The following is a 6,068-nucleotide window of genomic DNA, read 5'->3' on the forward strand; positions in this document are numbered from 1 at the left end:
GATGGCAGCCAGAGTGAGCTACGTCAGAATCCTCCAATGACTTCCCATCTCACTCCAGTTAAAAGCCAAAGTCTTCACAAATGTCTTCAAACCCTCACATGAAGTAATACTGACCCCCAGCCTTACCCAAGCAGGGCCCCCCTGTCCATACATCCTATCCCTCTCCCTGGTCCACTCTGCACTAGCCCCACTGGCCTGTAATACACCAGCACGATCTCCCAGCTGAGTCTCTGCCCAAGCTGCTCCTCTGCCTTCTGACTTACTCCCAGACATCTAATTTGTTCACCCCTCACCTTCTTTGGGTCCTTTTATGAAATCACATTGTCACCCCACTGTATTTTAAATCACCTCCCTAACCTCTCATTCCCTATTTCCTACAGAATATGTATCCCCTTTCTTGGCTTTATTTTTCTTCATAATACTCACTACCATCTGTTATATGCTGTTTTTTTTTTTTAATTCTGTTTATTTTCCATCTCCATTGCTTCCAGAACCATCCTCATGAGAGCAGAGGTTGGTCACCAGTACCTTCCCAGTTCCCAAAGCTAAGCCTGGCACATTGTAAGATCTCTATTAATATTCACTGAATGCAGGGAGGAGGGAAGGTAGGGAGAGAGGGAGGGCTGGAGGGAAGGAGGCAGGGCGAGCAAGGAAGACAACATAGATAAAATATCCAAATGATGGAACAACATATGAAAAAAATTGAAACTCATTTCCTAGATCCTACAACCTGTGTCATCACTCTGACGATACAGAAGATACACCCACTGTTCTAGTAATCAAATCTCTGAGACCAGTAGGCAAAAGTTCTGACAGAATATTTGGCCCATCTGAGGCAAAGGAAAACACTTGAGATGGTAGAGCACCCAGCACTAGAAAGAGAGGTAAATACTTTCTCAAAATAAAAATATTTTCTCTAGAAAATCATTCGTGTTTTTAGATCTGTTATTCCTTTGCATTGGTAGGAATTTCAAGGAGTAAAGATAATAGTAGCTGTTACTGCATCATCAAGAAACTTCCCTAGTTAGACTAATTAAATATCCACCTCCTGCCAAAATGCAATTTAAGCTGATATTTCAAAATAATTTCACGTGTGTTGGTCAGGACTACTAAAATCGTCTCTCTAAAGAATAATTACCTAAGAAAATGTTATAAACTTACCTGTGTGGGCAGACTACTGCTTAAAAAGATGAAGATGTCCAAAATGCACACACATGCTCACACACATGCAGCATGCATGAACACAGGTTTGCCCACGCCCACACACAAACATAAAAATACACTCACAAAAATGGCCATGATGATGATAGGGCTGAGGACATGATGATAGATTTGTCTCTGTATCACCAAACACTGTTCCTTCCTCTTCTCTACTCATTGAGCTGTAAACATTAAAAACACTCCATGAGTTTTACATAATATGTTTTTGTTGTTGTTGTTTCGTTAGTTTGTTTGTTTTGGTACTAGGGATCTAATTCAGGGCCTTGCACATGCTAGGCAAGTGATCTACCACTGACTTACAACCCTAGCAATTTTAAATTTTATTTTGAGATGGCTTCACTAAATTGCTCGTGTTGGCTGCAAACTTTTGATCCTCCTGTCTCAGTCCGTTGAGTTGCTGGGATAATAGGCATGAGCCACCAAGCCTGGCCATATTACTGTTTTTAGTTTCTTCACCATCCTGTTACCTGCCTTTTAATATGCTCCAATTATCTTCTTTTACATCTAAAGTATATGCTTAGAACCAAGAAAAATAGTCCTGGTGTTTTGATCAGACAAGCACATAAAACAAATTACAGTGTTCGTGTTCCTTGTTCTGAAAATTGTATTTTAATATTACTGAAAAGATTATAACAGCTATGCTTGTAACCCCATAGGCTCAGGAGTCTGAGGCAAGAGGATCACGAGTTCAAGGCCAGCCTTGGCAACTTACCTAGGACCTAAGCAATTCAGCGATACCCTGTCTCTAAATAAATAATAAAATACAAAAAAGTATTTCTGTGATGTGGCTGGGTGGTTAAGTGCCCCTGGGTTCAATCCCTTGTAAGAAAAAGAGAGAGAGAGAGAGAGAGAGAGAGATTATAACAGTTTGGGGGACAGCCATGTATGTCAATGTTGACTTGTTTATTCATTGATTCAGTGAACAGATATTTTTGAGGCCTTGCCATGTGTAAAGCACTGATGAATGAGCTGGAGATATAATGCATAAGACAACATCTTTGTCCTCAAATGACAAAGAGGAGGCATATAAATCAATAATGATGGAAATATAAGGTTGAAAATTATAACAAATGTTGTAAAGAAATATTTGGAAATATGAGATAAGTAAGAATGTACATTGAGGTAGTTGAAATGATGATCCCCGACATTATCCACAACCTTATCCCTGAAACCTTTGGCAAAAAGGACTTCGAAGGTGTGATCAAATGAAAGCTCATAAAATGCAGAGATTATCCTGATATATCCCAATGGACCCATTGTAATTGCAAGGATATTTAAAAGAGGAAAGCAGAAGGGTTAGAGCCAGGGAAGGAGATGTGGCAGAAGAAGAGATGGAGGAGCATGGGGAGGCAAGGAGAGATTTCAGGATGCCTGTTATGGTTGGGATGTGAGGTGTCCCCCAGAAGCTCACATATGAGACAATGCAAGAAGGTTCAGAGGAGAAATGACTGGGTTTGAGAGCTTTGAGCCAATCAGTGAATTAATCACTTGATGGTATTAATTGAATGATAACTGAAGGCAGGTTGGGTATGGTTGGAGGAGGTAGGGCCTTGGGAGCATTTCTTTGGGTTATATATTTGTATCTGGAAGATGGAGATCCCTCTCTCTCTCTCTCTGTGCTTTCTGATCATCATTTGAGCTGCTTCCCTCTGCCACACTCTTCCGCCATGATATTCAGCCTCACCTCAAGCCTCCCGAGGAATGGAACTGGCCTTCTATGGACCATGACCTGTGAAACCATGAGCCCCAAATAAATTTTTCCTCCTTTATGATTGTTCTGGTCAGATTTTTCAGTCACGGCAGTGAAAAAATTGACAGAAAACAATGCCACTTTGTAAGTCCTAAAGATGGAGAAAGGGGTCACAAACCAAGCAAAGCAGCTGGAAAAGGCAAGGAATTGGATTCACCCCTAGAGCCTTTTTTTTATTGTTTTAAGCCACTATATGTATGCTAATTAAAGCAACAATAGACAACCAGTACAAACAGCAAAGGTCTTGATTGAATCTGAGGCATGTCCTAGAACCCTCTCTAGGGTTCTAGACCCTGAGAGCCAAAACATGAGAAAGAGATTACCAGGTAAATAGAGGGAAGGGAGAAAATTTTCAGTCTAATGGACTGGTTCATAAGGCTGGGCAGGAAGAAAGCTGGTAAGTAAAAATGATTCAGAGTCTACCTGTGGACTTAAAGGGTAGAGTAGTCTTAGATGCTGAGGACAATAAGGCAGGAGGTAAGTTATTTTTATAAACCAGTCTATTAAATGGGAATAATAATGGTATCTGTTTTAAAAACTTTATGAAATAATGCATTTAATTGCCTGGCACATAGTAAGTAATCAAAAAGTCTAAACTGTTAGTATTACTAAATTTTGAATTTAAACTATTCAAAAGTTGATCTTTTCTGGGGAAAAAAGGTATACTGATAGATTGCTGGTGGGACTGCAAATTGATGGAACCACTCTGGAAAGCAATTTGGAGATGCCTCAGAAAACTTGGAATGGCATCAACATTTGACACTGTTATCCCACTCCTGAGGGACTTAAAATCAGCATACTACAGTGACACAGCCACATCAATGTTTATGGCAGCTCAATTCACAGTAGCTAAACTATGGAATCAGCCTAGGTACCCTTCAACAGATAAATGGATAAAGAAAATGTGATACATTTACACAAAGGAATACTACTCAGCCATAAAGAGTAATGAAATTATAGCATTTTCCAGTAAATGGAAGGAACTGGAGACTATCATGCTCAGTGAAATAAGCCAATCCCAAAGAACCAAAGGTGGAGTGTTTTCTCTGATATATAGATGCTGAATCATAATGGAGGGTGGGTAGGAAAGATTAGAATTTAGATTGCACAAAGGGGAATGAAGGGAAGGGAGAGGATATGGGAATAGCAAAGATGGTAGAATGAATCAGGCATTACTTTTCTATGTGCATATACGAGTACACTACCAGTGTAATTCTACATCATGTACAACCAGTAGAATGGAAAATTGTGCTCCTTATATGTATAATATGTCAAAATACATTCTACCGGGCTGGGGTTATAGCTCAATGGTAGAGCACTTGCCTTGCATATGTGAGGCACTAGGTTTGATCCTCAGAACCATATAAAAAATAAGCAAACAAAATAAGGATATCATGTCCATCTACAACTAAAAATATTTTTTAAAAATACATTATATCATCATGTATAACTAATAAAAAACAAATTAAAAAGTGGAAAAACAAAAAAAGTAATATGACATTTTTAGAGAATGGAAGATAATTAGTCAAGAAAATAACTATACTTTTCCTAGTGCAAAAGAAGAGACAAAATGATTTAAATCAATAACTAATGTTACCATAAAAATTGTTATTTAAGTTAGTTATGGCTTACAAGACAAATTTTAATACTAATTGGTAAAAAAGTGAAAATAAATTTTGAAAATATATCACTTGCTCCATTTAGGTAAAAATTTTTTTAAAATATCTTGAGCTTTTTGAAAGTGCTTTACGTTTGTTTGTTTTTTTCTATTCTCATTAATACATTCTCTGTCAGATTGATTTCTCCTGTGAGTGGTAATAAAACCCAGAAACTTTGATTAAATGATATTTCCTACAGTAAAAAAACAAAATTGATCTTAAGTGAAAATAATCTCCTGTGAATTATGGAAAATCTCACTTTCATTTGTTTTGTTTATCAACTATATTATTCAATTATTTCCACGATGATGCTGTGTAACAAAATACCCTCAAATTCTAGGACCTTAACAATAAGCTTTCATACTCATGCTTACAGACCTACAGGCCTATCAAGATTTATCTGGGCTGGAAAAGGCATAGCTGTCAATTGCCAAAGCTCCAGTCCAGGTTGTGGGTTGGTTTCGGACATGCTTCACATGTGTTCATTCTGGGGCCAGGACTGAAAGGCAGCAACTCTGTGGCTTATGTTCTTATGGTGTAGCATGAAAGCACAACAGGCAAGACAAACCACAGAAACCCAGTTAAGTACTCTACCTATGCCAGGTCTGCTAACATTCCGTAAGCAATGAAAGTCATATGGCTGGCCAAACCAAATATGTATGAGTTGATAAAGCACACCTGCCCTCACTGGGGAGAAAGGCAGTGAATATTTGCAGAATAATAATTCAAACTGTCACACCTGCGGGTTTATAACAGATAATATAATTCTGTATCAAAAAATAATATTCAATTAACAACTTACTTTTTTTCTCTTACTCATGTTTATTAATATTACATTAAGCAGAGATTCTGAATAAAGAGGGATTCTAAACATGCATGTGATAATATAAGTAAATAATAGTAATTATTTGCTAATAATATGGAATTTTGTGTGTAGGTATGAATTACTGGCCCACTATCACTAAGCCACCCCTGGCCCTTTTCATTTTTGAAACAGGGTCTAAGTTGGTGAGACTGGCCTCAAACTTGCAATCCTCCTGCCTCAGCCTCGAAAGTTACTAGGATCACAAGTGTGCACCACCATGCCTGCAATGTGGAATTTTAAAAGTAAATATAGGATTTTAAAAAGTAAAACATTATTGCATTCTTTTCAAATGTTTAACAATAGGGTAAGTACTTGTCACACTTGACACTTTTCAATGTTTTAAGCAATCATAATTTCAGATACTAAGTTTATTCTTATTCTCACCTTTTGGTATTGACAAAAAATTCAAACAAAAGTGAATTCTTATTTTAACCAATTAAGAAATAAAGTAGAATGGGGTGCAGTGACGCCTATCTCTAATCCCAGCTACTTGGGAGGCTGAGACAGAAGGATAGTAAGTTCAAAGCCAGCCTGGTCAACTTAGTGAGATCCTGTCTCAGAATAAAGAATATAA

The sequence above is a fragment of the Marmota flaviventris genome, chromosome 15 (genome assembly GCF_047511675.1).
Source record: "Marmota flaviventris isolate mMarFla1 chromosome 15, mMarFla1.hap1, whole genome shotgun sequence".
NCBI lineage: Eukaryota > Metazoa > Chordata > Mammalia > Rodentia > Sciuridae > Marmota > Marmota flaviventris.